The sequence below is a fragment of the Ailuropoda melanoleuca genome, chromosome 5, assembly GCF_002007445.2.
Source record: "Ailuropoda melanoleuca isolate Jingjing chromosome 5, ASM200744v2, whole genome shotgun sequence".
NCBI classification, from domain to species: Eukaryota; Metazoa; Chordata; class Mammalia; order Carnivora; family Ursidae; genus Ailuropoda; species Ailuropoda melanoleuca.
In genome coordinates, this window is record NC_048222.1 from 82,819,852 (window position 1) to 82,831,764 (window position 11,913).

Below are 11,913 nucleotides of genomic sequence, written 5' to 3' on the forward strand. Positions count from 1 at the left end.
GTGAATAGCAACAGATTTCCAGATACTGATTTTGTATCCTGCACATTTATTGAGTTCATTTATTTATTCTAATAGTTTTTTGGTGGTGGCCTTAAAGTTTTATATATATAGCATTATGTCACCAACATGTAATTAACAATTTTACTTCTTCCTTTCCAATCTGGATGCCTTTTATTTTGGTTTAGGTATCACCGTAATGCTGGCCTCATAGAATGAGCTTGGAAGAATTCCTTCCATTTCAATTTTTTGGAATAGTTTGTGAAGAATAGGTATCAACTGTTCTTTAAGTATTTGGTAAAATGCAACTGTGAATCCATCTGGGCTTGGATTTTTGTTTGTTAGAATTTTTGGTTATGGATTCATTTTCATTTCTGGTAATCAATCTGTTCAGATTTTCTGTATCTTCCTGATTCGGTCTTGGGATATTATATGTATATATATACCACATATTTTTTATCCATTCATCCGTTGATGGGCATCTGGGCTCTTTCCATAGTTTGGCTTCAATCTGGTGTTTTTGTGCTGGTTTCCAGGTTGAGTGAATTTGTGAATGAGTCCTTTAAGAGTGGGTTATCCTTTCCCTTCAGTTCTGTAGTTTTCCTGGAGATATTCCCTGTTGGTTTTGAAAATCATGTGTTTTGGGGGTTTTTCTCTCCTATGCAGGATCTGAGGGTTGTGGAGCCTTTTATTTCTCTGGATGCTTGCAGTCCCTTGTTGTAGAGGCTCTGTTGATTCATTTTCTTGGTCCGCTTCAGAGGCAATTATTCCATATGTAGTTGTGGATTTGTTGGGTCTGTGAGAGGAGGTGAGCTCAGGATTTTCCTACACCACCATCTTGAACCTTGTCTTCATTCATTGAATTCTTAACTCTCTAATTTGTTGGTAGCTTTGGTAACAAGCTCATTTTGTTTTTTTTTCCCTTATATTATTTTTTTCCCTTTTTTTTCCTTTATATTTTTTCCCTTATATTTTTCCCTTATATTATTGAGCTATTTGAGTTTTCTTGTAGCTCATTGAGTTTTTTTTCAAAACAGCTGTCTTTTGAATAGTTTTATTGAATTTGTAATTTATATACATTATTGTATAAGTTTATGGGATACAGCATAATGGTTTTACTTACATATATTGTGAGATGATTACAATAAATATAGTCAGCATCCATCATCTCATTTGGATACAATAAAAAGAGAAAGTGAAGAAAGAAAAAGTTTTTTTGGGGGGTCGCCTGGGTGGCTCAGTCATCAAGCGTCTGCCTTCGGCCCAGGGCACGATCCGAGGGTTCTAGGATTGAACCCCACAGCAGGCTCCCTGCTTTGCTGGGAACTTGCTTCTTCCTCTCCCACTCCTCCTGCTTGTGTTCCCTTTCTCGCTGGCTGTCTTTCTCTGTGTCAAATAAATAAAATCTTTAAAAATTTGTTTTTTCTTTTTGTTGAGAACTCTTAGGATTTTCTCTCTTAACTTTTCTGTATATCATATAGCAGCATTAACTATAGTCATGCTGTACATTACATCCCTTGTACTTACTTATCTTGTAACTGGAAGTTTGTATCTTTTGACCCCCTTCCTCCATTCCCTTTCCTCCTACCCCCTGCTTCTGGTAACCACAAATCTTATCTTTTTCTGAGTTTGGTGTGTTTTTGGTGTGCTTGTTTGTTTTAAATTCCACATATAAGTGAGATCATATAGTATTTGCCTTTCTCTGTGTCTCTATTTCACTTAGCACAATGCTAAGTTCATCCATGTTGTTGCACATGGCAGGATTTCCTTGTGTTTTTTTAATTTAATTTAATTTTTTAAAAAGATTTATTTATTTGAGAGAGAGAAAGAGCATGAGCAGGAGGAGGAGCAGAGGGAGAGGGAGACAGAATCCTCAAGTAGACTCCCTGCTGAGTGTGGAGCCTGCCACGGAATTTGATCCCAGGATCCTGAGATCATGACCTGAGCCAAAATCAAGATTTGGCTGCCTAACTAACTGAGCCACCCATGTGCCCCCTTTGTGTGTGTGTATGTGTGTGCGTGTGTTATGGCTAAATAACGTTCCATCGTATATATTTGTACCACAGCTTCTTTATCCGTTCATCTGTTGATGGACACCTGGGTTGTTTCCATGTCTATGCCTATTGCAAGTAATGCTGCTATGAACATGAGCGTGCAGATATCTTTCTGAATTAGTATTTTCTCAAAGCAGCTATTTTGAATTCTTTATCATCTAGATCACAATATTCCATGGATTTGAACTCAGTTATTGGGAATTATTATTTTCCTTTGGGTCATGGCCTATTTCCTTGATTGGTCTTATTCAGATGTGGCACTGTTCAGTGTTGTTGCTCTGTCTGGGGTTGTTGAGGATTTGTGCGGATAGACCTGCTCCACTCCTCTCTCCCTCTTGTGGCAGAATTCTAAATTCTTTGTTTTCTGTGTTCTTACAACTCGCCAGGCTGGCTGTTGGAAGCTGCTTTTTGTTTTCCAGAAGATGGCACTAAAGCACCAGTTTGTAGTTTTTCCCTTGTGGACTCTGGTCTGTGTTTCTGAGAGCATTCTAGCTACCAGACCTGCTCACTGCAGCACCTGGCAGCAAGTCTGAGGCTATGCGGCGGGAGTGGGGGAGTCCTAGGTGGAGTGTTGGGTTTAGCACTGGGGAGGGGAGTGCTGGGGGGGGCCTTGTGGGTTGATCCTGGGGGGGGAGTTTACTCCCAGAGGCTTGCGGAAGTCCTGAAGCAGTCAGCAGGGGCTGTGTCCCTTTAATGTCCTTTGAAATTCTTATTTGTTTCCTTTTTTCCCTCCTCCCTCTCCTCAGACTTGGAGGTCATGCCTCAGTACTCTGAGGGCTGCCAGAGAGAAACAAGACTTCTCTGGCCGTGCTGGGCACAGCTGGGATTCCTTGATTTTTCATGTTTCTTGTAGTTTTGTGTTGCTGTCTTTACATCTGATGTAATAGACACCTCCTGAAATCTTTGCTAGTTACCTTTGGACGGGGTATTCTGTTGGACAGTGTTGTTACGACCTGAGGCTTTCTCTTTGTATCGGCACCCCTGCTCCACACTTTTTGCTCTCTCCTTTGGCAGAATTCTTAAGCTTTAAGTCTTCTCTGGTTCTTGTAACTCACCATGTTGGCAATTGGAAAACTCTTTTGTACGGAAGGTGGTGGTAGAGCTCAAGCGTATGGCTTCTTCCTTACCCGCGGACCATGGTCTGTTTTCCGAGCACACACCCGGCTCATACTTTTGCGTTTCATCCGTGCATGGGGAAAAAGTGTACACCGAATAGGAAAATGCACGTGCTTTTCTAAATAAGGGGGCCAGTTAAAGAATTATTGGGAAAGAAGGCAAAAACAAGCAAACAAGAAACAAAAAACCCCCACATAGCTAAGATTAAGGCACATAGTTTTTCCAAATCAAAATTAGTTCCAGAAGTACCTAAGGAATGTCACAAACAAAGCAGTGATTCACATCAGAGTTCTGAAATGCTTTTGTGTTTAATTCTAGGAGCTACATGGCTGGAGATCTTCTACAGCCATTGTTTCCTCTTTTTAAGGAACAGAACTCAATTGCTAAACTGAATCTACAGTGAAGATCAAGCTTCCTCACGGGGGGATCAAGCACCAGGCACGATACAGGTCAGTAGAGAGACTTGACGTGGATGGTGATAATGGCCAGGGACTCCCTGGGGGCTGCCCCCCACTGGCTTATGCCAAATAAGCCTTCAGCAACTGAAGGAGGTTTCCTTGTATTTCTAGCTGATTAAGATTTTGTTAAAAGAGCATATGTTGTGTTCTATGAGTTGCAATTTCAGTATCCATTGAGATGATCAGAGGTTGCTCTCCTTTAATGTGTTCACATTCATTTCTTAGTAGTTTTCCTCATAAATTGCAGTCTTCTTGCATTTCTAGGACAAAACCTTTCTTGGTCACAATACATTAGGCTTTCAGTACGATGCGAATGTTAATTTAGGAGTTTAGCGCATATTTGAAATACCAGATTAACCACTTCTTTCTTCTTTATGTGCTATCCTTTGGGTTTTTTTTTCTTCTTCGTTTTAATTGGGTTAAAATACACATAACTCAAATTTACCATCTTAATCATTTTTAAGTGTACAGTTCAGTGGTACTAAATACATTCACATTGTTGTGCAACCATCATACCAACCATTCCCTTAATTCTTTTAATCCTGTCAAGTTGGAATAAAGCTGAAACTCTACCTTTTCTCCCCCTTCTCCACCCCTGGCAACCACCGCTGTACTTTTTCCCTTTATGATTTTGACAACTCTAAGTGCTTGTATAATGTTGGTATATAAGATATCCCCGTCTCCCTGTTGACACTGTTTTCACTGTGTCACTTTCATTTTTTTTCACTTTCATTTGACTCATTCTCTAAAATGTTACATAATTCAGCATAGCAAGATGGCATTGCTAATAAAATATTATTTTCATCCTCCAATAAATTCTGTATGCATGATTTAGCAATCAACCTTAATCTGAAAAAATATGTTCCACAAAATATAAACCCTATACACTAAACTCAGTTCAGTTTTGGTTGTTTTCTCTTCCAAAATGAAGATACATTTACTTAATCTAAATAAATAACACTCAATGTTTACTTTCTTAAGTGTTTAATTTTCTTTAAATGTGACAAAGATATGAGATTTAGGGAGATTGAAATTTTAACTACTTTTATATCCTACATTATTTAACTTGAGTTTTTACCTAATAATCTGCTTGTATTATAAATGTTTTAAAGACATTTTTCCATTTGGATGCTTCTATTTAATCTTACTCCGTCTAGTCAGGGTTTGGCACTTGCCAATATGTTTGTAGAAGATACTGTTAGCTGTTAAACAAGTTGACATTGGATTCTGCTTGGGGCTCATAATTAAACTGTATATCCAAGCCTCCACTGCAGGTAGGTGAGGCCATGCTGCTGAATTCTAGCCAGAAAGCGTGAGCAGAAGTGGTGGGTATCCCTTCCAGGCCTGGCCAGAAGAAAGTTCTATGTATATTCCTCCATGTTCCTTCTCTTTTCCTATTGAATGGGGTAAAAATGACATCTGTTACATTGAAAGCCACCACTGTTCTCTGGGCTCTGGAGTGACCACTTGGAGGTAGACTCAGCCTGCTGGAGATACCTTTCCTGGACGTGCATGCCAATAGATTCTGTGCACGTGAAAGATTCTGCAGCATATTTGTTACTCTTTATTATAACTAGTGTTACCAATTTTTTTAAAGAGTTTATTTATTTATTTGAGAGAGAGAGAAAACAAGCAGTGGAGAGGAGCAGAGAGAGGGAGAGAGAGAGAAGCAGACTCCCTGATGAGCAGGAAACCTGATGTGGGGCTTGATCCCAGGACTCAGAGATCATGACCTGAGATGAAGGCAGACTGAGCCACCCAGGCGCCCCTAGTGTAACCAATTAATACTGGGATTCCTAATTTGAGGTAAGACGAAAGGAGAAAATAGAATAGGGTGGGGACAGTAGATTAGGAATGCGGCAAACACAGCAAAACAAACCCTACACTATTATAACCTCTATACTTACTTTGAGAGGGGAACAGATTTGGCTATAAGACAAAGGAGACTAAGGAATTCTGATTAAGAAGCAAATTACAATATAAGAAAACAAATGCAAGCAATTTCACAATTGTATGATAATGTAGGGGGATTTCTCTTGCCATTCAACCTAAAGTAGTAATTATGTAAAAGTGATTCCCACACCTTTGGGTCAATATTCCTTTTTTATTTTTTTTTTAAGATTTTATTTATTTATTTGACAGAGAGAGAGGACAAGCAGGCAGGGTGGCAGGCAGCAGCAGGCTTCCTGCTGCGCAGAGAGCCCGATGTGGGACTCAAACTCAGGACCCTGGGATCATGACCTGAGCCAAAGGCAAACGCTCAATGAACTGAGCCACCCAGGGGCCCCTGGTCAATATTCTTACAGTGTTTCAAAGACTGTTTTAATAATCTCCAATATATGTTGGTGTCATTACACTGGAGCTCCTTTTTTTTTTTTTTGTTTTAAAGATTTTGTTTATTTATTTGAGAGAGAGAGAGAGAGAGCACAAGCAGGGGGAGGAGCAGAGGGAGAAGGAGAAGCAGGCCCCCTGAGCAGGAAGCCTGACTCAGGGCTCCATCCCAGGACCCTGGGATCACTACCTGAGCCAAAGGCAGATGCTCAGCTGACTGAGCCACCCAGGTGCCCCTACACTGGAGCTCCTTTTAGTAAAAATAATTCAGATACGGTAAAAATGAAATAGTTTAAATACACATTTGTTGACTGATCTAGAGTGATAGAGTAGGTATAATATTATCTAGTCTAGTGGGCTAGTCTCTGAAACTAACTTCATGTAGCTCTTCTTTGAATGCCAGTTGAATTCACAAGCATATGTCATTTTTGATGTGTGAGTAGGGTTAGCATTCTTTTATGACAGCTGAGAATCCCAGCAATTCTGGGTGCCGTATCAGAAGGTCTTCCCTCATCTTGCTCAGAAGAATGTCAAAAGAAGAACACATTTTATGTTTTTTTTTTTTTTTTTTTTTTTTTTTTTTTAAAGATTTTATTTATTTATTTGACAGAGATAGAGACAGCCAGCGAGAGAGGGAACACAAGCAGGGGGAGTGGGAGAGGAAGAAGCAGGCTCATAGCAGAGGAGCCTGATGTGGGGCTCGATCCCATAACGCCGGGATCACGCCCTGAGCCGAAGGCAGACGCTTAACCGCTGTGCCACCCAGGCGCCCCCACATTTTATGTTTTAAGATTTTTTTTAAAAAAAAAAGTGCGACTCTCTCAACATTTATTGAGCATCCATTTTTGCTCCGCAGTGGACCCAGCTTTGATCTTACAGCAGTTTTTCTTGTTTAGAATTTATAATCTAGATCAGATATCATGGGGCCTCTTAAGAAAGGACTCTATCAAATTGTAAAGTCAGGAAGGTTTCCTGAGGCTACACTCAAGTTGAGTCCTGAAAAGAACCCCAGAAAAAGTCATTTCACCCAGAGAGAAAAGCATAAGAAAAGGTACAGGCAGGAAAGAAATGAGGCCTGTCACCTCTTTAAGGAAATTTAAATGTTTCCTTAGAACCCAAAGGTTAAATGAGAGGTGGGTTGAAGTGGTGACAGGTAAGAAAGGAGTCAGAGCAGTGAAATTCGTATTTGAGAAAGAGCAAGTTGAAGAGTGTGGAGGACAGGAAGGCCGGTAGCTGGGAGATCAATCCCAAGGTTTAATACAATCGTCTGTGGTAGGTAGCTGGTAATAATTCCAGTAGTGGTGATAATAAGAGTGAACGTTTATTAGACTAAAAGCTGTTATGGATTATTTCATTCTATCTTGTAATTGACCTTTCAGATCAGTGATATTGGCTCATGTTTACCTTACAAATGAGGAAGATGAACCCTGGGAAAGTCACACTGCCAGCTTACAAGGGGCACTGTGGGTATTTAGACCCAGAGCCATTCACCAAAGTCCACACTGTCTACTGAGCATTTGAGCCAATCCATCAATAGGTCCTATTAGCTCAACTTCAAAATGTATGTCACAACCAGCTACTTCATACTCCCTCCAAGCTGCCATCCTGGCCCAGCCCCCATTATTGTCAGCCTGAGTCATCACAGGTGCCTCCTCACTGGGCTTCCTCTCTATCACCTGTCTCTATATTGTCCATTGTCACAGAACACCTTGAGTAATCTTTTGAGTCTTACACTATGTCAGTCTCCTGCTTACTGTTCCAGTGGCTTCCCATCACAAGGCCCCAAGTGAGGTGGCTTCCACCTACCTTCAAATGTGAGTCGCCCGGGCTTCATTCTGCAGTGGGAACAAAGGCCAGCTTTTCCACTAGCTGTTTCCTCTTTCAGGAGTTGCTCCTTCCCCTTGTCTTCCTCTGGCAGGTTTCCTGTCATCCTTGAGCCCTCTGCTCAAATAACCATGCTTTCTTGACTAATTTCCTACATGACACTCACTCTAGGAGGGATGGAGATGTGCGTATGTTTATATATGTGAAGAGGCAACTTACTTTTACATCTTCTCAGTTTACGCTTTCTTCTTTATATGGTATTTTATTCTTCCTTAGGACTGGTCATTTCTTTCTTTTCCTTTTTTTTTTTTTTTTAAAGATTTTGTTTACTTATTTGAGAAAGAGAGTGAGAGAGCGTGCACACAAAGCAGGGGGGAGGGGTAGAGGGAGAAGCAGACTCCCCCTGAGCAGGGAGCCCTCTGCAGGGCTCTATCCCAGGACCCTGGGATCATGACCTGAGCTGAGGGCAGATGCCTAACCACTGAGACACCCAGGCGCCCCAGGACTGGTCATTTTTGATTTCATCTACTATTTTTGAATTTTTCATAAGTTCAGTCTCTGAATATAGCTTCAGAGTCTCACAGCGCGGGTTTCTTCATGTACTGATCACCATAATTCCTCCACTTTGATAATGAAACTTAAGTTAAAAGAAATGAAGTGAACTGGAATAGCAAGGCTAGATTTTAACCCATTTCCAGTGTTTTTCCCATAGACCTGGATATGCTTTTCCTGAAGAGCAAGTTCATAGTTGGTAAGCAGTTTAGTAGGGGACAAGTTATGTGTTAACTTCAAGCTCAGATTTACTGATATTTATATTTATGAGCACTATTCAGAATAATCTTTTAAAAGCAATTTTATATCTATTTTTGATTTTTTTCCTTAAAACTGCCATGGTAAGCAAGAGGCCAAATTACCCTGATTTTATAGATGAAGGAGACACAAAAATGTAGGTGACTGCCTGAAATGGCTGTCTTGTGTTCCAGGGGTAATACTTTTTCCATTAAACTGCTCTCTAGTTAACTAAATAATAATATTTAATTTAACTATTGGCATGCAAAGGACCTGTGATCAAATTAAGAACAGTGAAGAGTAGAATATATTTTCCAATGAGTTGGGGTTTGTTATAAGGGCTTTCATAGAGAAATCACATATATGGGGACCCTTCTGTCTAAAAAGAACAAGGTCAAGAATTAACACGTCATAATGACAGAATTACAAAAGACATGGCTAAAGAAAAATCCGAATCAATGAAACACTGAAAATTTGAGCATGGCCGTATTTGTAGAGCACAGAATACATTTATAGAACTTAGTATTTGAGGATGGGAGTAGAAAGACAGTTGTTCTTAGAAATTGGCGTAGATTTTCAAATGCCAGAGACACACAGATATGAATACAAATATTAATAATTGGAATATATCTAATCTTCAAAATGAATGTTAAGGAAGCCACCACAACCTTCCATAATGATGGAATCCTGGAATAGATTGAGGATAGGTGTGGGACCATCAATTCCTAATCCCTAAAATCAAAGCGAAAGTTTCAGACATTTATCCAATAATTCAGTGCAAACTAATCCCTTTTATTTTTATATCCTGAAAGAATTTTTTACCTTAATAAATGATGATTATACCGAGGAAACTGTACCTTCCTTACTCGTCTGCTTCGTCCACTTTCCTTGGGGTTGATTTTGCTTTACAGAAAACAACCATTAAAATTTCTTTCCTATGGAAGTGTTGAATCACTATATGTATACCTGAAACTAATATAACACTCTATGTTAACCAACTGGAATTAAAAGAAAGATTTAAATAGATAGTCAAGCATTGTATACAGATACAGAAAGACCTACACCAAGTAACAAATGAAAAATATAATTACATTTTTTATAAACTATATTTTAAATATAAATAATACAATGAAAAATCATGTGTGCACACTGACAGTAAGTGCGTCAGTATATTCTATACTATACGATGCTAGGGAGTTAATGGTTGGTGATGTGAAAGAGTAGTTTCCAAGGAACTTACTTAATCGGACCTTTAGAGAGCTCTAGAAACCTTCATTTTTTAACAATAGAGGCAGAGGAGTCCAGGTTTTGATTAAAAGTGTGGTTTGGGAAATCACTTTTAACCTCCATTGTGTGTCAGTTTACACACACAGTAATTGAACAAAAAAATAATTTTTTATTGTTCAACAGTAGTTGAACAAAAAGTAACTTTCTTATAAAAACGGTGAACACCTAAATGCCATGTGGTTGAAATATGAAATCATGTGTATTTGGTCGTATTCATAAAGATAAGTATGCTGATGAAAAGCCACACAACAAGAAGCAAAACAGCAAACCCAAATACAAATGAAGGCATTTCTCTGAATTCTGTGTTTCATTGAGTATCAAAAGCCACCCATCTTTTAATTCTTTTCTTGTACATTATTCTGTATGCACAATCTCTGCATCTGACCGGATCCCTGGATTTTATGAAATTTTCCGTGTGACATTTCCCACAGATATGTGTCATTGGTTGATGCTCTGGGGGTTGAACATTCTTCTGAGTGTCCATTGTTTGTCCTCATGTAACATGGAGACACTTCTCACTCTGCACTTACAAACAGATTCTGGCTCGTCACAGTGTCGCCAAGATATTCTGTTTTTACCACTATGACAAAATTACCTTCCCATCACGTAGAAATATAAATGCAAATCTAGATATTTTCACTGTGACATTTGTCACATTCATGCAATTCCACACAATAAAGACAACAAAGGTAGATCAGGTATTTCAATATGATATTAAAGACCCAATGAAATTCTCTGGTTTTGTTTATGTTTTTTATGGTCTTGTTCTAAACAATGGATAGAAAAACATTGTTATTTAAATGACCTTTACATGTTGACAAAATCCCAGGGCTTTTGGACATGGAAGTAATGAAAAAAAGCCTACATCAGATACTCTTCTATATAGACTCTATAATAAGCAAATTATGTAGCAGCATATAGTTCAAAGCAGACAGAGCAAATCCTTTTCTTTTTTATGTCATTTGGTTAGTTGCTAAGGAAACTGGTTTAACATTATTTATTTATTTTCCCCTTTATCTCCCCTATTTTAATGTTCTGTAGTAAGTTATCACTGTCAATTCATTGTGTTTCCCAAAGACTGTCTACCCTTTTATATCCACACATTAGTCGACTCAGATCAGTTATTTGTGTACTTGGTTAAAGTAGAGTATACTTAAGTTGAGTAAACATTTGCTTGGTGACAATTTCTGTTTTTTTTTTCTCTTGACGCTGAACAGTTTTGATTGCTTTGAAAGGGCACACTGCTCTAGCTGTCTTCATTTCGGCTATGTCAAAATCATCACTGTCAGGGTCATTGGTGTATTTTATGTGTTGGAATGGTTTGTTTGCAGATTTTGTGCTATGTTGAACACAGATTTGGAGTTCTAATGCTGTTGAAAACAACGTGCTGTGAGTGTCCAAACCCCAAAAAGACAGAATGTGACTTGGAGTCTGGCCACATGCTGAAACAATTGCATTCACATATTTATTGCTGGTATCGAACATTTAAAACATGGACTTTGATAGAAGATTTAGAATGATTGAAATTCAAAGTATGATGTTTAATCTTATTAAATAGCTAAAAAATTCTTCTTTAAATTCAGAGTGATGGTCTCCAGGTAAGATGATAACTTTTAATGTTTGAAATTGCCATTTGACACATGTCACATTTATATAATCCAATCCTTTTTCACAGGAAATAGACTATTAAGCTTGAGTTTTAGCTGTCAGAGAAAATTTCACTATGATAACTTATATCCCTAGAAGTAAAAAGAGATGTGGGAATAAAAAGTCAAGAATATCTTCATGACTTCCAATTCTAAAAATGTGACAAAATGAATTTAAAAATAACCTTTATATTTTTTAAATGTGTCAATATGTTATTTGAAGAGAACGCATGCAATGAGGTCAGCTAAACCCATCAGAAGCAAAATTTGCCTTTCTTGCATCTACATGTAGAATTGGTTGGCCTAATAGCCTCAATGTAGTTAAAGTAAGAGATGGCCTTTTATTTCCCTGATAGGCATCAAAGCTCCTATATGGTAAGTCGTTTGTATAATATTATAACTTTTAAAAAT

The 11,913-nt window shown here is 38.5% G+C and overlaps 1 non-coding gene across 1 annotated transcript; it reads right to left on the reverse strand.

The window, feature by feature from the left end:
* Window positions 1-10,163: 10,163 nt before the first annotated feature.
* Window positions 10,164-10,340, reverse strand: LOC100478595. Its single transcript, XR_002143594.1, has one exon. It is a non-coding gene; the product is annotated as a DNA-directed RNA polymerases I, II, and III subunit RPABC4 (transcript).
* Between the last annotated feature and the right edge of the window lie 1,573 nt (window positions 10,341-11,913).